The following is a 27,528-nucleotide window of genomic DNA, read 5'->3' on the forward strand; positions in this document are numbered from 1 at the left end:
GCTGTTCCATAACACAGGACATACATCAGATAAGGACCACAAAATCCATCTAGTCTACCAATTTTCTATTTACTGAGATATCTTCGCGTGATTGTGGGCTTTAGCCCAGCTTGTGCACCCCTAAGTTTCCTCTGCTATCTTGAATTCAGAAATCATTCTTGCCTCCACTCCCTGCAAGGAAAGGCTGTCCAATGAAACCATCCACTGCCTTTTTTTATATATGTGTTTCACAATACATAAAAACAAGTTCAAAAGCATAACTCGACATGGCCATGTTTCAACCCATCAAAGGCTACATCAGGTGTATAACATCTTTGAGCAGTGGCACCACCAAAAGCAACTCAAGTGGCATCCACAACAAAGAAAATGTTCCACTCAATGTGGAAACTCAAACGCGTGAAACAATTCTTCCCGAGGGAAACATTTCACACCTGATACAATCAATGGTAGTAAGCCAGGTAGACTACTGCAATGGAATTTATGCAGGATGCAAAGAACAAACCTTAAAAAAACTTCAGACTGCTCAAAACAAGGCAGCTAGGCTATTTGGAAAAACACGATTTGAAAGCGCAAAACCCCTCCGCGAAAACCTACACTGGCTCCAAATCAAAGAACACATTGCTTTCAAAATCTGCACCCTGGTTCACAAAATTATCTATGGTGAAGCTCCGGGATACATGACAGACTTGATCGACTTACCAACTAGAAACACATCTGAATCAACACGAACATATCTAAATCTGCACTACCCAAGCTGCAAAGGACTTAAATACAAATCAACTTACGCATCCAGTTTTTCCTACATAAGCACACAACTGTGGAACGCATTACCAAAAGCCTTGAAAACGACGTATGACCACCTAAACTTCCGGAAATCACTAAAAACTAACCTGTTTAAATAGGCATACCCTACCGATCCAACTTAAATGCCTGATTTCTGCAACACAACAAAACTAAAATATGTAATGGACATAACTCAACTCTTCTGTTGTACGATTCCCTAATGTGGCTGTCCCACATGAACTTTATCTTACCACAACATCACTTTGTATTTGTTCACACCAGAGTCTGCAAACGCCTCTCCGGTGCTATGTAAGCCACATTGAGCCTACAAATAGGTGGGAAAATGTGGGATACAAATGTAACAAATAAATAAATAAAGATAGAGGAAATCAGAAGCTCCCTTGTCTCTTCTAACAGCATACTGTGTTTTATGTGTTGTAGTTAATATAATAAATCTGTCATCATTACTTTATGTGCTTGCACAGTTGATCTGCTGTGGTGCCCATTGCTTTGGTTTCTACAGGTCTTGGCCTCTTTAGTTTGTTTTTAAGAAACAAAGAGAGACAGCGTGTACAGCGAGGTGTAAAATCTAGAAGGGCCATGCTTCAGCACACACTGTGCCTGCCTCAGGGGTCAAACTGATACTCTCGACAATGTCAAGCAAGATCCAAAATGATCATTCAAAATAGCGCTGCATAAGTATCAGCAGCAAAACAAGCATGTCCATACGTAGTAAGGGCTTCCAACAAACATTGTTGAGAGTATCAGTGTGACCCCTGAGGCAGGCACAGTGTGGGCTGAAACATGGCTCGTGTCGAGTCAATCAAATTAAAGGACTCTCCGTCGCTCCATTCTTGAAGGCTTTTTGTGCCTTTTTTGCTGCTTTGGTTTGTGTACATTTGGACCTCCCTCTTTTGCAGTCTAAAATCTAGAAGAACATAAATCCATTCTCACTTTCTGCTCCATTTTTCCTTCCTAAACCCTGTTTGCAAAGCTAGGGAAGAATGCCTAGAAGATGGTGCCCATTCTCTGTTAACATTCTGCATATTTGCTCTTGGCACTTGGGAATGAGATCCACAGTAAATTTATGTAAGAAGATGGAAGAAGAGCCTGAGTTAACAGAAAGTCACTTGCAGGGCAACTCTATAAAATTGCATCTAAAGATAGGCGCCAACCCCTGGCGCAAATTTGTGTGTGCAACTTAATTGAATAATGAGCCAATCAGTGTCAATAATTGAATTTTTAACAAGCAATTATTGGTGCTAATCAGATTTAATTAAAGTTTACACATGTAAATTTAGGCACGGGATCCTCACGTAAATTTTATGCATGGGTCCAAAAAGGGGTGCAGCCATTGGAGGGTCATTGGTGGATCAGGAGCATTCCTGTAAATTATGCATGTTATTATAGAATAAAGGGGATCCGTGCAGAGATTTTCACCATTTTAATGTGTGAATAGTCGCATGGTTCCTGGTGCTAAGCAGTATTTTTTTTTTTGTACCGATTTTTAGGCACCATTTATAGAATTCAGTCCTAACTGTGCACAAAAGTTATAGAATAATTGTATTTACGCATGTGATTGGCTCCACACAGGAACATTTATACAATTGCTAGGTACTGTTCCCTCTAAGCTGAGCAGGAGTCCTCCACACACAGTCTTGCCAGTGAGGGGTGCTGTTTCACTATTACATTTCCATTAGTGAGGGACAGGCAAACTGTGCAGGATTCCAGGGAACTTGCTTGTCCCTAGTAAGTGAAAACACAATATTGAAGCTCCACCCCCCACTGGCAGCAATGCTGTTGGAGGACTCCCTCTCAACTTAGAGGGAGCAGTGGTGCTAGGAGCTAATCTATAATATACATGCCAAAATCACTTCGCTTGTAAGTTTGAGAGATGCACTTGTGGGCGGACAATGGGTGTGTCTCTGAGTTATGCATGTAACTTATAGAATACCATAAAGTACACGCACTTCAGGACACAATTAAGTACTGTCTTGGCTTAACTGTTGGTGCCATATTCTACACTGGAATCTTGGCACCTCCTAGATGATGTTAAAGAAATGGCATTGGGGGCATGGCAGTGGGGCACCTAAATGTTGGTGCCAATTTATAGAATTGCCACCCCAAGAGTTTTCAAAACTCCTTCCCTTTCCCTCAAAAAAGAGATATGACCCCCCCTCCCCCCCCCCCCAAAAGGAAGGAGCTTTTCAGATACAGAAGGAAAAGAAAAAATCTCTGCTGAAGTGATTTGGAAAGAAGATTACTCTCTGTCTGAAGTAAATTATAACTGCCCCATTCTGTACTGCTCTGGCAGCAGGCCTCTGAAAAAGTAGCATTTTGATACATTCAATCAAGAGAATATTACAGTCGCTCGATATGTAAACTGCTCACTGTAAGGCAGCGGCGTACCTACTTTATATGGCACCTGGGGCAGAGGACAACCCCCCCCCCCCCTCCCAGGCAGAGCACACACACACACACACACACACAAAGTGCATAATCCCTCCTCCAAGCAAGAGGGTGTGTGGAGCAGGTGTACACGCTCGTCTCTGCTGGTCCCCTGCTCCCTCAGCTAGAGCGGTAAGGAAATGCAGACTAATGATCAATATTTACACACTTTGGAGGTGTGATTATCTATTAAAGTTGGTGAATAAATGGGGGTTAATAAAGCACACATACTAAGTAAAGGTAACTGAAGATGGTTAGGGATCATGGAAAACTCCTCACCTGAATATAATTTGGGGGGGGGGGGCAGTCTAGCCACGATCTCCCTGGAATTCGGACCCTTTAGTCAATTTCTCCTATATATGAAGATTATGTCCAGGATCTCTGTCTCTTGGACTTTTGGCTAAGGCTTCCCTCTATTGGGGAAACCTTGGAACTGCAAGCCACAGGCTCTCTAAAGGACTATAATCAGAAAGAGCTAGGCTCACGAGAGCCAAGAGCTGTAGACTTGGCAGGGAAGGGACCCCCTAGGTTCCTCCTGAAGACAGCAGAACAGCCCATCAGGAATTAGAGGGGCCCAGCGGCAGTGCAACCTTTGGAAGCAGGCTTAGGCAGGGAGGCCCTTGGGAGTAAGCTCAGGGTGAGCAGAAGGCCTCTGGAGTACAATTGATGTCCGAGGCTCAGGGCAGTGCAGCCCTTGAAAGCAAGCTCAGAGCAAGGTGAAAAGCCTCTGGGATAAAATTGGCATCCAAGGCCCATTGGCAGAGTAGGGGGAGGCCCTAGGGAGCAAGCTCAGGGCACGGCAGAAGGCTTCTTGGGACACAATTAGTGCCCAAAGCCCAGCAGCAGGAAGGCTCATGAGAGCGCAATTGGTACTCGGACCCAGACAGAGGCTCCTGGGAGTGCAACCGGCACTTGGAACCCGGCAGCAGAAACTGGTCAAGTCAGACTGATTCAGCCCTTTGTTGGATGTTCAGCAGCCGTCTGTCCAGAGTGCTCCAGCAGTAGGGTGAGATCTGAGGACATGATGGAGATAGACAGGGAAAAACACTCAGTAAAAGAACAAGAGGACATGGGTAATGTACTGCCACTCTAATAAAAAGAATTGAAGGTATAGGGGAATATGTTTAAAGCTACCATATTGGTAAAGAGATTAACTGGTTCCAAGAACACTTTTTATAGATTGCTTATTAGGTTGCTTATTGAAACCATTCACTCAGAAGGCTTAATAAGTTGATTATCAAAATATTTCTCATTAGCAAATGTTTTAATGCTGTCATATATGTAAGTTGTTTAACATTTCAGCCAGCCTTTTCACAATGAATCTTTCTGGGTTTTAATGGAAGGGGAAGGAGGGAAAATCCCACCCGCTAACACCTTTGCTCCCCAGTGGAGGCACCAGGTGCCAATCATTCCAGGGCCCGATGGAGCCTGCCCAAGGTAACTGCAGCCAGGTTAGTCCCGGACCCAGGGGTATTCATAAGAAGACATTACAGATAAAATTCAAAGCTCCTCAGACCATCACATTTGTGCACAGTCGATGCTTCACAAGCACAACATAAAGTCAATTGGTTTAGTGAAGTCAATTAAACCCTGAGCAGTGAAGTAAAGGAATGATGCAGGGTCCCTGCCATTCAGGCACCTCTTTGTGTTGCCTGATTTTATTACAGCACAGAAGGTGAAGAAGGAAAAACTTGTTTTCTTAAGTCAGCGCTGAATCTGATCTTTCTCCTTTTCAGTGCAGCTTCCCCAGGAGATAAGTACACTAAATAGAGATTTTTTGTCAAGATAAAAAGCATTTGTGCATGAAAAAAGGGCCGTTGCAGCAGGTATGGTTTACAAGCCAAACAGACTACAATCACAGAAGCCTTGTAAAAATGTAAAAAGCTCCATTTGTGTCTGTGGCTACCTGATAGGACAGGTTAAATCCCATAGATCTGCTCCCCACCTTACTACAGAATATTTATGTATTCTTAAAATACAAAGGTTTTTGTATGAATACAAGCTGTGGGTCAACTTAAACTTGAAATTTTTTAATGTTCCTTTACTGCCATCCAGTGGTAATATGAAGAAATTAGTAAAGGGGCTGAGATCTACTCTCAAACCTTCACCTACATTAGTAACATCTAAAATAAATGTTGTGATACTGTATATCTTTGTATATTATTGGGGAGAAGATGCAATTTAGATATTGAACCATTGAACTATGAGTCCAAAGTTCATGGCCTGGAGTTCAAAACTCCCCTCTGCCACAATATTTCAGTGCCACCCTATGAAAATCATTTCATCTCCCGCTGCTTTAGTTCATGCTACAATAATTGGGTAATAATAATAACAGTATTTATTTATTTATTTATTTGTTGCATTTCTATCCCACATTTTCCCACCTATTTGCAGGCTCAATGTGGCTTACATAGTACCGTGATGGCGATTGCCAATTCCGGTATGAGAAATACAGAGTGATCTTGCGTTAAAATTCATAGGTGACAGAGTGACGACTAACACGGCTAGCACTCCTCTCTACATAAGTGACAGAGTAAATTAATTATTCAAGGAGAGAGAATTAAGTTTTGTCCAGTTCTGGTATGGGTTTCGATTGTGTTGCAGGGTTCAGGTGTTTAGGTTGGATCATTCTGGTATGCCTTTTTGAACAGGTTGGGTTTTAATGATTTCCGGAAGTTTGTTAGGTCGGACATTGCTTTCGTGACGTTTGGGAGTGCATTCCATAGTTGCGTGCTTATATAAGAGAAGCTGGATGCATATGTTGATTTATATTTTAGTCCTTTGCAGCTAGGGTAGTGGAGATTTAGGTATGTGCGTGCTGACCTTTTTGTTCCTGGTTGGTAAGTCTATGAGGTCTGCCATGTAGACTGGGGCCTTGCCGTGAATAATTTTATGAACCAGGGTGCAGGTTTTGAACGCAATTCGCTCTTTGATTGGGAGCCAATGTAGTTTTTCTCGTAAGCTTGGCACTTTCATATTTCGTTTTTCCAAATATGAGTCTGGCTGCGGTGTTTTGGGCAGTTTGAAGTTTCTTAATTATTTGTTCTTTGCATCCGGCATAGATTGCATTGCAGTAGTGCATTTTCTCTAGCAAAAAAGGTGCCGGTACTCAAATGCCAGGCCACCCTTCAGAGATGGGGTGATCACTGAGAGATCCACCCCACAATAGCCAGGCCCCCTGCAACCTGTCACAGAATCTATGACAAGGCAGAATTGGTGTGCAGAGCCTGAGCTCTTTCATTAAAACTTGGGGACCATGGTCAATTTTAGCAGACAGTGGAAAAGGTGCCGGTACTCAGTACCCCCAAGTACCCCCTCAAAAAGCCCTGAGTCTAGGTGACTTTGAACCATTGATTGTACCAGGCTGCGGAATATTTCCCTCGGGAAGAAAGGTTTTACTCATTTAAGTTTCCACAGTGAGTGGAACATTTTCTTTGTTGTGTTTTTCGCTTGGCTCTCTAGCGTGAGATTTCGGTCGATTGTAACTCCATGAATTTTCAGGCTGTCTGAAACAGGAAGGGTGTAGTCTGGGTGTTTATATGGGTGGGATCTACCCTCAAACCTTCACCTACATTAGTAACATCTAAAATAAATGTTGTGATACTGTATATCTTTGTACATTATTGAGGAAAAGATGCAATTTAGTAGTGTGTTTTTTAAGATTATGTACTGTCCGGTGTCAGAGGTGGCCACATTTTCTGAAGCATTAATGGTGATAAAGTCCTTCGCGATCCCATATGGGTAAAACTTGCTAAACCAGGAGAAAAACGAGTGGAAATACAATTTCAAGAGTCAAACCAAAAAAAAGGTGAAATGCTCCGAAAAACTTTATTGAGGACTCAACACGGTCCGTGTTTCGGTTTTTAAAAAAACCTTCATCAGGGTCTAAAAGATAACAATCAAACATATATATGGTTAAATAACATGAAAGCAAATACATTACAACAATTATAGAAATCTAAAAACACACCATATATACCAAACATGTATTAATTAAAAATTAAAAATTTTTGTAATTAAGAATCTGAAATGTCAACTGAATCGATGCACATATTGTTATTATATCATCAGATGACCATCATAAAAGCAAAAGGTAACCGATTATATAAATTTGAATTGATATATATAATAAAACTTGTTTCTACAATATTATGTATTAAAATAATTATATTAAACATAAATATGAAAAAGAATCTGTATGAGAATAATTTTGTATGATATATGACAAAACGGATGTCTATAAATAGAAGAACAGAAGTCTACATATAAATGTCATGAATTTATAGAAAACTAATATCATTTATTTAGAAAAGGTAATAATACATTAAATGAGAAATAAATAAATAACATATAAAATGAGGTTTGCAGCAGATATTTTCTCAATACATTATATTAAATGAAAGAAATCAATTGAACATACCAATCAGTAGTAGCACGGGAAATATACTGACAGACAAAGGGAGCTTGTAAAAATGTATCTCTATAATTGTGGATAATCAGAAATTATTAGTATGGCGAACAGTAAAAATCAAATCATAATAATGAGTTGTATTAAACGTTTAAAGACCAGTATAATAAAAAGGTTATTTGTAAAATTATTTAATAACTGACATATCTATATGAATATCCGTATCTGATAACAAAATAAATTGTTAAAAAATAATAATCATATTAAATAATAATGTAAATAACATATAGGTCCACCATCATTGAATTCATGAGGTAAAAAGTTAAAGATATGAAATATGTTTCCAAAATGTCCGTACTTTTTCAAAAATAACCATGGAACACCTAACCTTCAGGAAATAGAGACAAAAAGGTCTATAATTATTACATGTTTGGTATATGGTGTGTTTTTAGATTTCTATAATTGTTGTAATGTATTTGCTTTCATGTTATTTAACCATATATGTTTGATTGTTATCTTTTAGACCCCATGAAGGTTTTTTTAAAAACCGAAACGGACCGTGTTGGGTCCTCAATAAAGTTTTTCGGAGCATTTCACCTCTTTTTTTTGGTTTGATCTCTTGAAATTGTATTTCCACTCGTTTTCTCCTGTATTGGACTTTGTGGAAATTTTTGGACCTTTCATTTCTACGGTTACTAAAACTTGCTAAATAAATATTTCTAATTACTAAATTCTGATGAGCAAACATTTTCACCCTTATTTTATATCCCTTTCCATCACTGCTCAGTGCAGTGATAGTCTTCAGTCAGGGACCATGTACCAAAGCCCCTTTGAAGACTCTAGGCATGGTTCCTGAACCCAGCCCTAGGGTTGGTATTCCAACTTCTTCCCTTCTGATGGCAGTGAACTCTGCTGTGCAATCCCAGCCTTAACCTGAGCTGGGAACCTTCTGCTTGGAAGTGCACAGCACATAACCACCAGAGCCCATGGCTAACATTTGAAACTGCTTTCTAAACATGATGCACAGAGTTGCCAAATTGCCCGGTTCCAGGAGGGAGATTTTAAGCTAGTCTTGGATTTCCAACATGTATCCATCTGGGTTCATAATGGGACCTGCAACACTGATTTCAATGGACAGAGCAAAGGATGTCAAATAGAACATCACTTTGGGATATTAGATCAAAGCCAGGACTGGCCAAAGGTTTTCCTGGAACGAGATAACTTGGCAGCTCCCGATGCACGTTAGCCTTAATGCAGCTTTTCAGCTGATGGTGGAAGACCTGATTGCCATGAATTTCTGGAGAGTACATTGAGTGACTGCTGGGGTGACTGAATTTTCCAAAGGATACACATTCATGCAAGGACCCTAGATACTTTTACCTGAAGTCTTTGCACCTACTTTCAAAGGGAAGGTATGAGTATACTTTCCCCTTTGAAAATTGCCCTTGGGGGGAAAAACCCCCCACAGAGATTTGCTCCTGCTTTTCCAGCAGGTAGATTTCTTTATCAACTTCAGAACAACACGTGTCTATTCCTGTTCTACATGAAGTTAAAAGTCTAGAAGGGTTACTTGATACATCACTTTCTTTCAAGAACCAGATTCATGCAAATATTAAAACAGTCTTTTTAAAGATTTGAATGGTGTCTTGTTTGAAGAGTCTTATCTGCTGAGAATTTTCATGTGGTGTTGAAAAAGTTTGGTGATGCCATATATGGACTATTGTAATGCTTTGTTTTGTGGTTTGCCTTCATCTTCTTTGAAAGCTCTTCAAGTTGCCCAAAACATTGCCACTCATATGATTCTTGGTGGAACTAAGATGACCATAATACTCTGTTACTCTTTAAACTACATTGTCTATTATTTGGCGAAGCCAGTTAAAAATGTTGGTTTTAGTTTTTAAAGTTTTGCATAATGATGTACCATTAGTACTTCAACATCATTATGAGTATATCATCCTTCTAGACCCTTTAAGATCCCAGGATAAGTGTCTATTAGAAGGCCCCCTTTTTGCTGCAGAAGATTTGGCAGCCATTTAAGCAGAAACTGATATTATTTTATTTTATTTATTTCCTTTCAATTCTTTCTTTATAAATTGATATTCTCATTTGCCATTTTGACTCTTGTCTACAACGTCATTGATGGTTTTCTTTCTGTTTTTGTAAGATCAGCAAATGGTTCTTTATTGCTTAGAACCTTTCTAGACTATGCCTCACTTAGGTGGTTGTTGGGGGTTCGGTTTGCTATTGTTTTTGTATTTGTGCTTTGAATTTTTTGAAAATTCAATAAAGAAATTGAACTAGAAGTCTCCTCTTTTCACCAAGTCCATTTTAAAGAAGATCACACACGTATATTGCAAGTCCAACTATGAAGAATACTCTTCCTCTGGAATTAAGGCAGATGAATTCCTTGCTATCTTTTAGAAATATCTTAAAGCTTTTTGTTTGACAAGCTTTTACTTGACTTTGTTTTACTGTAGTGTAAGACTAAACTGTTGGGGTCCGATATTTAGCTGGCAGCGGCCATTTCCTGTGATCGGCATTGAATATCTGGTATTTCTTTTTTTGGCTACTAAACACTTATCTGATCAAGTCAACATTCAGTGGCTGACCAGCTAAAGCAGTTAAAGATAGGACTGCTATTTATGCAGCTCAATTTAACTGCTAATCTATACATCTGGTGCTTAATATCTGCGCCTAACTGGATAAGTCGAATGATATAGCCAGTTTAGCAGTAGGCGCTAACCATGCATATTCAGCAGGAGATAAGCAGCTATCTCCCACTGAATATTTGCAGTTAGCCGCAGAAATACTATTTAAGCAGACAGCAGCCATTTCTGACCGGTTAAATAGCGCTGAAGATCGAAAGGTTAGTTTCTTGTTTATCTAAAATTTTATTAATGTTTTAGTTTGTATGTTTTAAATGTGTATGTGAGGTTGTAATCTGTTTAGATTTTCTTGATAGATGGGATATACATTCTTTAAATAAATAAATAAATATGTAGACATGAAAAGTTAATTTATGTGTGTCTTTTCACTCCCCTACTACTACTACTACTACTACTATTTAGCATTTCTATAGCGCTACAAGGCATACGCAGCGCTGTACAAACATAGAAGAAAGACAGTCCCTGCTCAAAGAGCTTACAATCTAATAGACAAAAAATAAATAAAGTAAGCAAATCAAATCAATTAATGTGAACGGGAAGGAAGAGAGGAGGGTAGGTGGAGGCGAGTGGTTACAAGTGGTTACGAGTCAAAAGCAATGTTAAAGAGGTGGGGTTTCAGTCTAGATTTAAAGGTGGCCAAGGATGGGGCAAGACGTAGGGGCTCAGGAAGTTTTTCCAGGCGTAGGGTGCAGCGAGATAGAAGGCGCGAAGTCTGGAGTTTGGCAGTAGTGGAGAAGGGAACAGATAAGAAGGATTTATCCATGGAGCGGAGTGCACGGGAAGGGGTGTAGGGAAGGACGAGTGTGGAGAGATACTGGGGAGCAGCATAGTGAATACATTTATAGGTTAGTAGAAGAAGTTTGAACAGGATGCGAAAACGGATAGGGAGCCAGTGAAGGGTCTTGAGGAAGGGGTAGTATGAGTAAAGCGACCCTGGCGGAAGATGACGGGCAGCAGAGTTTTGAACCGACTGGAGAGGGGAGAGGTGACTAAGTGGGAGGCCAGCAAGAAGCAGATTGCAGTAGTCTAAACGAGAGGTGACAAGGGTGTGGATGAGGTTTTGGTAGAGTGCTCGGAAAGAAAGGGGCGGATTTTACGGATGTTGTAAAGAAAAACGACAGGTCTTGGCGGTCTGCTGGATATGAGCAGAGAAGGAGAGAGAGAGTCAAAGATGACCCCAAGGTTTCGAGCTGAGGAGACAGGGAGATGAGAGAGCCATCAACAGAAATAGAAAACGGGGGGAGCGGGAGGTGGGTTTGGGGGGGAAAATGAGAAGCTCGGTTTTGGTCATATTTAATTTCAGGTGGCGTTGAGACATCCAGGCAGCAATGTCAGACAAGCACGCTGAAACTTTGGTTTGGATGCAAGGTGAGATATCAGGGTAGAAAGGTAGATTTGGGAGTCATCAGCATAGGGGGTAGGAAAAGCCATGGGATGAGATTAATGAACCAAGGGAAGAAGTGTAGATAGAAAGAGGAGGGGACCAAGAACAGAACCCTGAGGTACACCGACAGGCAGAGGGATAGAAGTAGAAGAGGATCCACCAGAGTGAACACTAAAGGTGCGGAGGGAGTAAGAGAACCAGGAAAGGACAGAGCCCTGGAATCCAAGTGAGGACAGGGTATCGAGAAGTATGCTGTGATCGACAGTGTCAAAAGCAGCGGAAAGATCAAGAAGAATGAGGATGGAATATTGACCTCTGGATTTAGCCAGTAATAGGTCATTGGGACTTTAGTAAGCGCAGTTTCGGTTGAGTGGAGAGGGCGAAAACCAGATTGTAATGGGTCAAGAATAGCATGTGAGGAGAGAAAATCAAGGCAGCGGCGGTGAACAGCACGCTCAAGTAATTTGGAGAGAAAAGGAAGGAGGGATGGGTCGGTAATTAGAGGGACAAGTAGGGTCAAGTGAAGGCTTCTTAAGGAGAGGTGTGACCACAGCATGTTTAAAGGAAGCAGGACAGTCGCAGTGGAAAGTGAGAGGTTGAGAATGTGACAGATAAAAGGAATACCTACCCTAATCATGCCCCTGAGCCCACCAGTGCTTTGTACTGGATAAAAGTCTTGTTGATCCCCTGTACATATACTTACCCGAGTAAAAGCTGAATAATTTAAATTTCCATCTACCGCTGCTACTTGACTTGCCTATACTCAGAAGAAACGTTTTAGTTCCGCATTTCTGACACTGTGGAATTCTTTACCTTTAGATTTAAGATGTGAAGCAAACTATTTCTGATTTCATATATTATTGAAACGTGGCTGTTTGGAAAATGTTTTCTTCGGTGACATCTGTTGAAGAATTAAGTTTAAATTCCTGTTTTGTTTTGTTTAATTCTACCACTGGATTGAGCAGAATTCTTAGCTGCATTCTCACTCGGATTATTGTGAACTGTATCGAGCTCTTAGTAGAGATGGTTAATAAGATTACTGTTTATTATTATTGAGGGTAATATTCAGTCCATGGCTAGTATGCTGCTTACAGCTGTGGGCTGACTTAACCCTGGATATTCAATGCCAGGGACATGGTAGCTCCTGGCATTGAAAATGTGGGTATGTGCGCTGACTTGGAAGTTAACCGGGCAGCGGCTGATATTCAGATCAGTGCCCAGTTAATTCAGTGCATAAAAGTTAGGACAGTCATTTTGCTGTCCTGAATTTATGTGCTTAATTAGGGGCCCTTTTAGAAAGCCACAGTAGGGCTACCATGGGCTTGGCATGCAGCAATTTGGCCCTACTACCTGGCTACCACAGGAGACCAGCTGTACTGCTAACTCCCACTGCTTGGCATTTCTGATGCCAAAAACTTATTTTTAATTTTTTAGCTTTGGGGGCTTACCCAGCAGTAATCGGACAGCGCCACATGCTGTCTGGTTACCGCCGGGTTAGCACAGCTCCCACGCAAATGGCCACACGGCAAATATTACCCTTACCACACTACTATTTTCATTTTTTTTAAGTCCTTTTTTTTTAATAGTCCTTTTACCAGCAGCGGTAAAAGGAGGCCTCAGCACAGAGCAAACCCACATTGGGATACCACCGCATGGGTTTTTTACTGCTGCTTGGTAAAAGGACCCCTTAGCCAGTTAGCAGACTGAATATCACCCACTGAGGTGGCGGTAAGGGCTCCTGCATTAACCCAGCGGTAACTGGGCAGGTTGCGGCACTACCCGATTACTGCTGGGTACACTCCGACACTACCAAACTAAATAAATTTTTGTAGCACCGGAAATGACACTTAGTAAAAGGAGCCCTAAGTTATTTTATACATTGACTGCAAAAATAAATCTTTATTCATATCTCTTATATGTAAACGAGCATTCTATTCATCATTACATTGTTATTTTAATGGATGTAAGCTTCCTTGGGATAATGTGGGCTATAGATATCAATAATTGAAAATGAAATCATTATTTGGGTGGATATTCAAATCAATTTAACCAAACAGAAACAGTTAAATCACCTGTTCAGGGCTAACTGGCCATTTTCAGCAGTGCACTCAACTGGTTAGTGCCACTGAAAATGTCCGGTTAGTGCCGAAGACACAACTGACTAATTTGGGGGCATTCCGGAGCAGAGCCACACTTGGCCTGTTAAGTGCCAATATTCAGCGCTTTACTAGCCAGGGTAACTGCATAAATAGGGTATCTTCATGTGGTGCCCCATAACTGGTTAATTACTGAATATCGCACTTAAGCAGCTGTTTTAACCAGCTCTGGAAACCTGGAAATTCAATGCTGAAGCCTGGATATGGCCCAGCATTGAATTTCCGGGCACACCACCAGAGGCGGTCAGCGGAATGCTGAGCACCACCGGCTGAATATTGACGCCATTATGATTACTATAATTATTATTATTGTAGCCATTTTACTAGAATAAATCAATATTTACCCCAGTTCTATGAGTGTCTTACAATTCTGTGTGCCTGAGCAATCAACTAGTAGTAGTCAAGTGAAAAATTACACATTTTAAAATAATAGGACAAATATTTTAACTGGGCAACTACCTTTGTCAAGCCAAACCTTATATTTTGTGAAGAAATTTGTTGTATCAAGAAAGTATTATGCAGGCAAACTTGTCTCTGTCCACAGTTTTGGTTGAATGAATTTACATATTTGCTCACATCATAAATAATCAGCTTTTATATCTTAAAATGCAGTGTGGTACCAAACATTAATATTACCACCAATCAAATATCAATGCAAGTCTGGTGAAGGAGAATCCCAGTGAGTGCTGGATTGCTGCCATGAACCCACCAGGTCACTGACCTGTAACCCATAAGATCCAAAGTGGAAGGTGAAGGCCACTGCTAGCCTGGTACCTTTGCTCTCAGGAAATCACCACTTAACTCAGAGACAACATATTTTGGTCACCATCCCTAGTGAGAACTCGTACAATCACAAGTAAGGGATAGGAAAGAGAAGTGCTGCCACTTGCTGGATTCTGGGTGCAAGGAACCAACACTTTTAGAAAAGAGGAAATAAAAGAAAAACTTTAAAATTAAGCATGTTATATGGAAATTCACTGTTCTTTCTTGCTCTCTCTCAGGTGATGATAAACACTTATTCGATTTCCTGATTTCCATTGCCCGTAAACTACTTGTTAACCACTAGAAAGAAAACTTCCATCTCTCTATACAAATGTGTTAGAACTGGGTATTACTCTACAGGAAATAAGAAACATTGTGGCTTCAACTTTTTGACATCATGCCATCTCCTGTTAATCCAAACTCCTTGGTCTCACCCCCTTCTGATGTAACTTCCTGCATCCAGAAGGGAGAGGCACTGCAGAGAGCAAGCTCCAGGGTCGATGACAGATGGCCTATGTGAATCACTGCCACTGCCATGAGCCCTCTATGGAAAAATGTACTTCTTAAGGTGGGGGAGGTCAGAGACAGGGGGACATGCCAGACCATCAGGGCCCCCCCCCCCCAAACTGGCCCACACAGAGTCCCACAATTGGTAAGGTGAGCCCTGAGTGCAAGGTTCACCTAAGATGCTAAAACCTTAGTATCAATGCAGGCTGGGAGAGCGAGGAGTCAAGTAAGGGAGAAGGAGAGCTGGCTGACCCTATCTTGTGCCCTTAGTCCTTGCCCCAACTTGTGCCCCCCCCCCCCCCCCCCCAGTTAGAGAGGAAGGTGAGAGATTCTGTGCTGCATGTCCCTCAGTGGCACATTTAAAGAAAAACAATTTAAATAAACATCATCTGAGAGCTGGAAAAGTTAGCTCTATGCATCTGATCTGGCTTGCAGATGGTAATTTGGGACCCTTACTTTAATCACTAAGCCACCCCTCCATGTAAAGCCTTATCTCAATGAGTTCAAGTGGGTGCATTAAATGAATGTGTGGGAGAAGGAGTTTCCTCAAACAGTCCCAGGTAGCCTGAACTTCTATTCAAAGCTGCAGTTTAGAAGTAGGATTTAGAACTGTAGCCATGCCCCTAGGTTCTGAGACCTATGCGTTATATCACTAAATGAGATCGCATCCAGCAAAGTTTTGCCTGATTTGATATAAAATCCTGGAATGAATTATTCAGTGTTGGAGGGCAATTTTATAACAGGGCACCTGATTTATAAAGACTTATAGATGCCTAGATTATTCCAGTGTGTAGATTCATGTATTTTATCATCTACGTGTGTACTTGTGAACTTCACCCACGCTGTGCTCTGTACACAGCACTATCATGTCATGGTGTATACTTGTACAGTAGTCAATAATGGCCTAGTGGTTACAGTACCAGTCTTGCAATCCAGAGGTGGCCGGTTCAAATCCCACTGCTGCTCCTTGTGATCTTGGGCAAGTCACTTAACCCTCCATTGCCTCAGGTACAAACTTAGATTGTGAGCCCTCCTGGGACAGAGAAATATCCAGAGTACCTGAATGTAACTCACCTTGAGCAACTACTGAAAAAGGAGTGAGCAAAAATCTAAACAAATAAATATTTCATAAGAGAACATTTGCAAGTGTGTGTGGGAACACAGATGCAAAAATGGCTATATAGAATTACCTCCAGAATGTCTGCTATAATTATACACTGCCTGTAAGATATTTAAGGGGGAGCTCTGCAGCCGTAATGTGTAGCTAAGCAAGAAGTGCACTTGCCTGGGCAGATTCCGGTGAAAAAATAAAACAACTTGACATCAGAATCTGCCTCAGTAGCAATTCACTGCATTGGCTCTTTTTCCAGAAGCAGGAGCCAAATTGTCTGCCTATGCCGTTAATCAGGGGTGTGAGCCAATGCCACCCACTGCACCCCCTGCTGGGCAAAAAGCATCTCCTCTGAGCACAAAGCACCATTTTCATGTGGCTTGAAGGGCATAAATGTTTCCCTTGTTACTAGGTAGGCACTCTTCCCATGAGCGGGCACAGGCCTCCCCTCTTTTAGGGCTGGATTGCTGTGCTTTAATTGTTTGGGTCAGATTTCCACTGAGATAAAAGCTGCTAGTATTCATTTCACATATTAAGTGGAAAGGCTGGTATGCCTGCACAGTACTAGAGACAAAATGAAAATCAAAGCGAGGTATATTCCCTTTAAGTGCTAATGCCAACCTTCTCGAATAAGGTAGCAGACATAATTTGGAGGAATGCTGTCAGAGTGCCTAATGTGAAAGAGAACGATTTGCCTGTAACGGTGAAATGGCAGCAGCGGTCTGGAAATGAAGGCAACAGGTGCACTGCTGCAGGTCATCATTCCCAAGTGCTTCAGCAGGACGGGCCTGGTCTCCTGCTTTAATTTACATATTTTTCCTGCTGCATCATAGAAGAAATTGTGAAAGCAGATTAGGACACACTGAGGCCAGCTGCTTTGTTACTCTGTTTTCTTAGACTTTGCAGAGAAAAGTAAATGTCATTCATTTGTAATAAAACTTTCCCAGGGACTGCATCACTTTTTCAAGTGTGATCCTGTTTATCGTCTTCCTTAATTCAGGGCCGGAAAAGTCTTGCAGTCAGACTAGTCTGAGCTACCATGTTCCACTGACACACTGAAACTGTGAGCTGAGTTCTTGATAGTACTACTACTAATCATTTCTATAGCACCACTAGACATATTGAGCGCTGGACACATTATATGCAGGTACTTTCTCTGTCCCTAGAGGGCTTACAATCTAAGTTTTTGTACCTGGGGACATGGAGAATTGAGGACTCCTTTTACTAAACGGTGGTAAGCCCAATGTGGGCTTACTGCTCGCTATAACAGAAGTACCGCCAGGCTACCGCAGCAGCCCGGCAGTACTTCCCACCCCTAGCGCGCCGTCATTTCCGCGCTACAAAAATTTATTTACCCTGTGGTAATGGGGCACTGCTGTGTGCTGCTCAGTTATCGTCAGGTTAGCACGGGACCCCTTACCGCCACCTGAATGAGTGGTGGTAAGGGCTCCCCTCCAAAATGGCCATGCGGCAAATGCTTTACTTGCCACCCGGCCATTTCCTGCAGGAAAGCGAGACCTTCCCTTTTACTAGTTGCGGTAAAAGGGGGCCTCTGTGCGCGTGTAAAACATGTGCCGGAGCCAGCCCCCTTTTGCCGCAGCTTGGTAAAAGTGGCCCTAAGTAACTTGTGACCCTATTCCCAGGCTCACAAGGAGCTACAGTGGGACTCAAACCCAGGTTACCAGGATCAAAGCCCACTGCACTAACCATTAAGGTACTTTTCTGATGCCTTCAATGGGCTTAACAGGACAATCACTACATTTCATTATAAAAATTCTTACATTCCACTGTCACCCATTAAAGTTTTACGTGGATCACAATTTCTAGGAATAGCCAGGCAGACCCTGAGAATTACAAATTAACCAGTGCAACATCAATATCTATACAAGCTTTCAGATATGCAAAAATTTCTTAAAAAGAAAAGTTTTTAGTAATTTTTTTAACAATCAATTTCTTGTTTCTCTGATGTAAGCAGGAAGAGAGCTCCAGATTTTTGGAGTCTGGTATGCAAAACATGAGGAAAAAATAGTTTTGTTCTTCAATTTGCTAGGGTTAGATAATGAAGACGCATAGAATCTCATAGATTTCTTCCCTTTGTTGGAATAACAATCTCATCAATTAGGTATAACGGGGCCAAACCATAAAGAGATCTAAAAACTAATGTACAGATATGGACTTCAACTGGCAACCAATGTGAACTTTATTAGTAGTGAAGTTGCTCTGTCATGATTTTGGGCTGAATAAATCAGCCAAGCAACAGTATTCTGGATTGTTTGAATTTTTTATAATTAAATCTTTCTTACTTCCTGCATATATATTATTGCTATAATATATAATAGAAAGATGTCACACACAGGCTTTTAACTCATGTAGACCCTTTCTCCAGCTATGGCTATTTATTTGGTCTTAGAGGCTAAGAGATGCAAAGAAAGATATCAGGAAGACAAAACCATGGGTGGAAGAAAAGAAGTTATGTTAGCTGACAAGGCTTTTACTTTCAGTTACGTAAGGGAAAGGTGGAAGGCGAGAGGTGGAATTGTAAGACTGAAAGATACTGAGGACTGATATGTGAAGAATAATGAGATAAAATAAGGAATGTCAATGGAAGAAAGCCCTAAAGAAGGGCCTCAGATAACTAACAATAGTACACATGAGAATGGAGTAGCTACCAGACTGTTCACAGAAAAGAGTGTTTGTGAACAACTTACAGGACTGAAAATGGAAAAAGTCATGGGACCAAATGAGGCACATTCCATGATACCAAGGGAACACAGAGAGGATCTGGTGGGTTCATTTAAAGATCTATTTAATAAATCCCTGGATGTGAGAGAGGCTCCATGGGATTGGAGAAGTGCAGATGTGGTCTCTTTTCACAAAAGTGATAACAAAAAAGAGGTGAAGAACTACAGGCTGATAGGCCTTAACTTGGTGGTGAGAAAAGTAATGGAGATGCTACTATAGTGAACTTTCTACAATCCAATGGGTTGTGAGATCTAAGGGAACATGGCTTTACCACAGGCAGATTGTACCAAATGAAAGTGATTGATTTCTTTGACTGGGTGACTAGAGAACTAGATCTAATGTATGTGCCATATATGCTCAGTTTGGATTTCAGCAAACCTTTTGGTGCAGTTCCTCACAGGAGGCTCATGAATAAATTAAACTCCTAAGGATTGATCTCAAAGATAGTGCAAGGATTGGTGGCTAGTGGATTCCTCCAGATCTGTCTGGACCCAACTGAACTGCATATGCCTTTTAGAATAGATGCATTTTCAAAAGAGTTTTAAATTTTGGGTGGGATTGTTCAAGATGAATTGGAGTCAGAAGGGAGTTCCAGAGCGAAGGTGTGCCACAAAAAGGTTCAACTCCTGGTCACACTTTCCTCAGGAGTCAAATGAAATATCTCAGCCACTGATGATAAAAACATATAAATAGGCTAAATAGTCCAAAACACAGCATCAAACTAAAACTCAATGAAAACTAGTCAAACCGGCACAGAGCCAAACGCTGACATATTTCATTTACTCCTGAGGAAGGCGCGATTAGCGCTGAAACGCAGGACTGCATAGAGTCTATTGGAACCAAATTGTTGTACAAACCTGTACTTTTGGAATTACTTCTTCAATAGACCTACTGTTTGGACAGACATTTGGTCTACCCCCATCTTCTTTTTTCTTTTTTTACATTGTGTGGTTTTGTTTTGTTTTTGGTTAGGGGGATACTTCTGTTTGTTTTTGTGTTGGAACTCATAGGAAGCCAGAGGTGTTGAATGAGTAGAGGAATTATATGGTCGAATCAAGTGGCATGGGCATAGTTGCAAATGGTGGTGTTTTGGATTATTTGAAGATGGCAGATTGAGTGTTGCGGAAGACCTGAATAGATGCAATTATAGTAATCTAACCTTGATATGAGGATGGTGTATAGAAGCGGCATTTGAGAGGATGCATCAAGGTAGTATCTGATACTTTTAAATTGATGAAGAAAATAAAAGCAAAATTTGGCTACGGCAGAAACTTGGTGGGTGAATGAGAGGTCTTGGTCTAAGATGACACCCAAATATCTAAAGTGGATGACTAAAGGAATGGTGATGTTAGAAAGTGTGGGAGAGAGTGAAGACACAGTGGCATTGCCTGTGACCCAGCATGCCTTGGTTTTAGCTGGGTTTTCAGGATAAGGCATTTTTGTACGCGCCAAGAGGTGATAGAACATAATGCATTATTGAGCTTGCACAGATCTGGGACAAGTGAGCTAGTCTTGTGAAGCAACAAGATATCATCAGCATAAAAAAAGGCACAAATGCCAAGCTCTTGAATCAGGTGAGTCAACAGACTGAGAAAAATACTGAATAACAGCAGGGCCAAGACAGAGCCATGGGGCACACCACAGGACAGGGAGTAGACCTTGGAAGTTGAGGAAGAATGGAAGTCATGGAACATGCGACCTATGATTGAATAGTACCTGAGATACCTAAAGTTTTTAGTCTAAGGAGTAGGAGGTCATGGTCAACAAGGTCAAAAGCTGCAGTGAGGTTTAAAGAGACTAATATGATAATGTTACTGATGTCAAGAATTTTGTGACATCAGCTGTGGCTGGTGTAAAAGCCTGATTGTTGAAAATGTAGGATAATACTAGCTTCCAGGTGGTTGAGGAGCTGTTTGAAAGTGATTTTGGATGCAATACTAAGGTTTGAAATGGGATGGTAACTGGAGGTCAGTTTGCAATTAAGTTTTTGCTTTTTGAGAATCAGCTTTATGACTTCATTTTTCCAAATAGTTGGGAAATCTCCTGTAGAAAGACTGGTAGAGACTATCTGCAGGAGAAAAGGTATGAGGCAATATTGGAGGAGAGAGAGCCAGGATGCAGGAATAGGATCAAGAGAGCAGGTGGTAAGTCTAATAGATTTAAGAAGCTTAGTAAATGTTGTAAGGTATGGGACAGAGAATGAATCCCAATGTGAGTTTGGAAAATCAGCAATGAGTGGAACAGTGGTGGAGTAGAAAGGGCTGCAATAGGGGTGAGTGGAGATGGAATATGTCAGAGGAACAGTGACTAGGTGGGGTGGTGAAGATTACAGAGTAGATTTAAACTGGTTAACCTTGTCAAAGAATGAGATGGCAAGGGCATCAGAAGAAAGAAAACTAGGTGGAGTGTTTGCCTTCCCTATTGTGGTAAGGTTGTGTAGAATAGACAAGTTTCTTGGGTCTATTAATAGATCCAAGAATCTATGAGGTGTAAAAGTGCTTTTTTTTTTATTGCTTTATCAGTGTGTGGTAGAAACAGTAAGATTTGCAATATGTCGCTAAAGACTCTGCAGATCTATAGTTCCTTCAAACCCTTTCAGCTTTAAAGGATATGGCGCTAATTTTCAGAGCACGTGAATGTCTCAAAGGCCAAAATGAATGTCCATATGGTTGAAACGTCCAAATCCCAATTTTTCACAGGCAGAATAGGAACATCCAACACTGCTGCACTTCCAAATAGCAAGGGGATATGTTCTGGGTGTATTTTGGGTGGGACTAGGGAGGACCTGAAATATGAGAATCCAACAACGATTACTGAAGGGGATGAAATGTCCAATCTAAAAAGAAAGATGTCCTTTTTAGACCTGTTTCAGGAACATTCAGGTTGCAGAAAGGTGCTCTGATTGAGCAGCTGTCCACTGGAGGGATTAAGGCATGACACCTCCTTAATCCCGCAGTGGATACTGTCCCCTTCCCTCTCCCCTAAAAGTGAAACTGGAAGGGGATACCAAGCTCTATAACAACTTCAGATATTATGGGCATGCTTAAGAGAGTAGGAAGCAGATCTCAGGAGTAGCCTAGTGGTTAGTGCAGTGGACTATAAACCAAGGGACCCGGATTCAAATCCAACTCTTGTTTTTTTTTTATTGTGAGCCCTCCAGGAACAGAAATTGAACACAATATTTGAGGTGCGGTCGCACCATGGAGCGATACAAAGGCATTATAACGTCCTCATTTTTGTTTTTCATTCCTTTCCTAATAATACCTAACATTCTATTTGCTTTCTTAGCCACCGCAGCAGACTAAGCAGAAGGTTTTAATGTATCATCAACAACAACACCTAGATCCCTTTCTTGGTCGGTGACTCTTAACTTGGAACCTTGCATGACATAGCTATAATTCGGGTTCCTCTTTCCCACATGCATCACTTTGCACTTGCACACATTAAACATCATCTGCCATTTAGACGCCCGGTCTCCCAATCTTATAAGGTACACTTGTGTCTTGTCCACAAGGAAGGTGAGCCCTTAGGTCCCGTAAGGCCCCGAAGGACCTCAAAGGACAGCCGTGCAACCCCAAGTCTTCACCCGCGGCGACCGCCGTTCACCAAGGGTTGAGCCCCCAGCTGCAGGCGGTCAATGGGACTTCAGGAACCGCGGGGTTGACGGACTGACCGGGACTGGAACCAGGAGAGAAGCGGGCAGGTGGAATAGAGACGTCCACAAACAGGCAACAGATCAGGGCAGGCAGCTAACAGTGTAGTCAGAATTAAGCAAGAGGTCAAGGCAGGCGGCTAGCAGAGTAGTCAGAGTCAGGCAAAAGGTCAAGGCAGGCAGCTAACAGAGTAAACCAGGAAACAGTCCAAAAGTCCAAAATCAGCAACACCAGGAAACCAACTGAACACAGGAACCACGGAGACTGGCCTCGGGTAACAGAACCTGAAGCAACATCCTATCTCAGGCTCATTCCTTAAATACTGTTCGGCAGTCAGCCACCCAGCCCCCGTAGACATAGCCGGCCAATCAGAACTTGGTTATCGACAGAACTCTTCTGATTGGCTCTGACCGATCTCCCGGGCGGATCTATCGTGCTGGCCTTCCAGTCTAACTCCTCTGAGGTGGAGCTTTGGGTTCCCGCGCCCGAGAATGAAGAAGACGCCGGCCATCGCGCCTCGGCGCCATTTCCCTTACTGGCACAAACACAGCCCCCGTAGCCGGCGATCGAGAGTCCAGCAGCCGCGATCGCCGGCCTCCGGCCTCGGCCCCGGACTGGGCGGCCATCACCACGGCGAGCCCCGGCTCCCCTCCGTGGCCTCAAGAAAGCCGGCCTTCGTCGTGGTGGACGCTGGCTCCTGCTTCCCGCGGAGGAGCAGCCGGAGGGAGCGACGGATGTGACATCTTGTAATGTTTCACAATCCTCCCACGATTTAACTACTTTGAATAACTTTGTGTCGTCAGCAAATTTAGTTACCTCACTAGTTACCCCCATCTCTAGGTCATTTATAAATATGTTAAAAAGCAGTGGTCCCAGCACAGACCCCTGGGGAACCCCACTAACTACCCTTCTCCATTGAGAATACTGACCATTTAACCCTACTCTCTGTTTTCTATCTTTTAACCAGTTTTTAATCCACAATAGGACACTACCTCCTCTCCCATGACTCTCCAATTTCCTCTGGAGTCGTTCATGAGGTACTTTGTCAAACGCCTTCTGAAAATTTCCAGCACATGGACATCCATCCCACATATTTTTGAACAGACTGGGATGGGACGTTCTGACTTGGACGTCCTTTTGGAAATGCCCCTCCACATCTCAGCAAGAGTATAAAGAGACTGGAGGTGGCTCAGAGGAAAGCGACCAAAATGATAAGAGGATTGCATCAGAAGACATGAGAAGAGCCTAGAGGTCCTAAATATATAAACCCTAGCGGAGAAGAGGGGCAGAGGAGATACAATACAGACTTTTCAGCACTGTGAACAAATTCATCTTTTCCAAATGTGAAGAAGCTGTAAAACTACAGGACATGATATAAATCAAGAATAAGAGAGTCTCAATATTTTTTTCATGGGAAGGGTGCAGGATGCTTAGAATGTTGCTCCCCTCCTATCACAAAAACAGTAGTGGAATTCAAAAAGGAGTGGGATATACACAAAGATCCCTAAAGGACTAAAGAGTGGAAATGAAGCATAGAGGACTAGATTCTATATAAGGTGCCTACAAATACCATGCAGAAAGGCTCAGCACTGTTTTTTATGCGACTAAATACTGGATGGACACTGTAACGGAACATGTGGCCATTTAGGTGAAGGAAAACACGGTGTAAATCTCTGCGTCTGGATTTCCACATCAACTTCTATTACCACTCGTATAGATTCTGGGAAAACCTACTGTACATCATGCCTATTTCTGATTGTTTGAAACGCCCCTTTTCAGATATGTGCACTCCAAATCAGGTATATTCTGTTACACAATGCGTATAGATAGTTGTGCCCATTGATTCTATTTTCCCTACTAGCACTAATAATTATCTGCTAATTGGCTCTTAACCAATTAAATTATGCACATCGTTGTGGAATACGCTTCAATTTCTGCACGGAAATTAAGGCATGCTATATAAAATTTGGGGGACAGTTCTTAAGCTCAGATTACGTGCACTTCTAAGAAGACATAGGTAGTTATATTGACAGAACAACAGTTGCAATCTCAAAAATGAAGGCATTGGGGGGGGGGGGGTAACTTGCACAGAGCAGTGGGAGGGGGTAACGTGCACAGAGCAGCCAAGCAGTCATTACAGTCCAAACCACCTTACTGTGCAGGCTGGATGAGCCACATTGGTCTTTATATGCCATTACTTACTATGTTATTGTCACACTACTTGTCAAGCTTATGTATTTTATTTTGGAGCATCCAGGGAGATGTGTGCAGGCTGTGAGTGTTTGCTGGCTCGTAAATTAAAAGGGAACTAGTTATCACAGCCCATAATATACTAATGGTGCAGTGTTAAGCCAACTCTGCAATTAAGTTCCATTTATAACCTTTTTACTTGTAGAAACCTTTCACTGTTATGTATAAAACACAGACAAGGATGAAAGTGGAAGTAATTGCTTTCTGAAATCTAATTTTTCCCTTTGCTTTCTTTAAAAATTCACTCTGTAGGTGGACAAGAGGGTATAGAGAAAGAAAGTACAGGGACTTCTAAAATCATGAAAACACAGTCTAATTGAGTTATTGATGTGGATTGTGTTGCTCTCTGAGCTCGGTGAAGCCCCCTTATATTGAGAAAACTAGTTCTATATTTCAAATGGCAGCACTGAAACTGTGCATATAAAGGTCCTACTTTCCTTTAAAGAATACTAGCTTAGCAGTGCAAATAAACATGTATGATTTAGGTGTAACCATTTATGTCAATCATAGAGAGGGTATAAATGCTCACACATGGATTGCCATAAATGTGGGCAAAATATAGTAGTCTATAATTTATATGTGTAAATGTGCATCCCACCCATGTGTACACACATCTTCAAACTACATGCTGTGACACATATGTGCATGTTACATAATAGCATTTAACTAGTATGCTAGTCATTTATGTGCATATGTGTTAATATGCATGCATATATGACTAGAATACTGGCATTTACTTATACCGGTGGTTCCCAAACCTGTCCAGGGGGTTCTCCAGCCAATCAGATATTCAAGATATCCATAATGAATATTCCTGAGAGAGATTTGCATGTACTGCCTCCACTGCATGCAAATCTCTATCATGAATATTTATTGTAGATATCCTGAAAACCTGACCAGCTGGGGAATCCCTAGCATAGGTTTGGGAACAATTGACTTATACTACTCTATAAATTATGTCCGCCCTCAAACTTTGCATCATTAACCAATAGCACTTAGCAGTATATTTGACATATATATATATATATATATATATATATATATATATATATATATATATATATACACACACATATGTGTACACATACATATATGCTGGTATGTTGGTGCGGGGGGGGGGTGTGTTTCTGTACAGACAGATAGATGGATCCTCCCCATTTGGCACTATCACTTGGGCAAAATCTGTGCCTAAAAATATTTAACATGTATCAGAACTTTTTAACATGCACCAATCAATTGCACACACATTAATTGAAAGGTTAATGTGTATTACATCGATTTAGCATACAGTAAATGTTTTAAGGCAAGTTGATGAATCAACTGTGTGTTTTTGAATACACATCCCAACTGGGCATCATAGTATGAGTACTATTACCATACCTAGTGATGTGCATAGACAAAGCACCAGCTCATTGTAAGAATTTTGCAACCTGTTCTTGATTTTTAGATGTTTCCTTCTGTTCATTTCACACATTCACTTTAATGCATATTAGAACTTCTCTATGTGTGTAAATCAATTGTGTCAGATTGATTTTATATGCAGGTAAATTTTTTAAGACATGTTAAATGAATGTGCATCCCCAACCATTACAGCTTAAAAAGGTAGAGTGTGCATAAAATACTGGAGATGTACTTGTGGCAGTGTAAAACATAAACAGTCTGCACACAGTATTGCAATGTTATTGAGATGAATATTCACCTGACGTGGTGACCAGATTCAGCAGTGCTATAGGTAGCATTGCTAAACATTTAAGGCCCTGTTTACTAAGCAGCGCTATAGGCGCGTTAGCATCTTTAACGCACGTTAACCATATAGGCGCGTTAACTGTGTAAGTGCCTACAATATCCCTATAGGCACCTACACAGTGAACCATATAGGCGCTTTAAAAACACTAATGCGCCTTAGTAAACGGGGCCCTAATTTATTTATTAAATACATTTATAGCCCACCTATCCAACCATCTAAGTGGAGTACAATATAACACTCATAAAATAGCACATAAAACATCACAAAAAATATATATAAACATCCATGCCTCCCCCCCCCCCCTCCAAAAAAGATTCCTGAGAAATCTCCCCTCGAGCAAACACTTTACAAAACAACCAGGATTTTACCTGTTTTTTGAACTGGGACACAGAAAACAGCTGGTGCATAGTTAAAAGTAGAGAATTCCACAAAGGAGGGCCAGCGACCACAAAAACTCAGTTTCAAATGTCCTCCAAACGCACCTGGTGAAATGAAGGAACATATATTCCGTGTGAGTACCATGCCAGTATTATCCATTTGGATAACTTATTCTAATAACAGCTGAATATCTCTACTATGTGGATAAAGTTTAGGGATACTTCTGCCTTGTACCTAACCCAGTCCATAATTATATAGACTAGATCTGATCATGCAGTGATTTAAATGTCCTGGGAGTTCACCAGCAACCAGAACATGCATGATTTGCTTTGAAAGTAGGCAGATTAAGGTTGATATTCAAAGCCTGTTTTTTTTATTTATTTATCAACATTTCAAATTAATTTCCAAGAAAACTCTTGATACAGAAGAAATTTGAAGACAATCACATTGTACTTATAACTTTCAATAGACTAAGAACAAAAGGCAACCTTCCTATATAAGAAAATTGTCTTGCCTCAAATTTGAAGTCCACA

The sequence above is a fragment of the Microcaecilia unicolor genome, chromosome 3, assembly GCF_901765095.1.
Source record: "Microcaecilia unicolor chromosome 3, aMicUni1.1, whole genome shotgun sequence".
In the NCBI taxonomy this organism is placed as follows: Eukaryota; Metazoa; Chordata; class Amphibia; order Gymnophiona; family Siphonopidae; genus Microcaecilia; species Microcaecilia unicolor.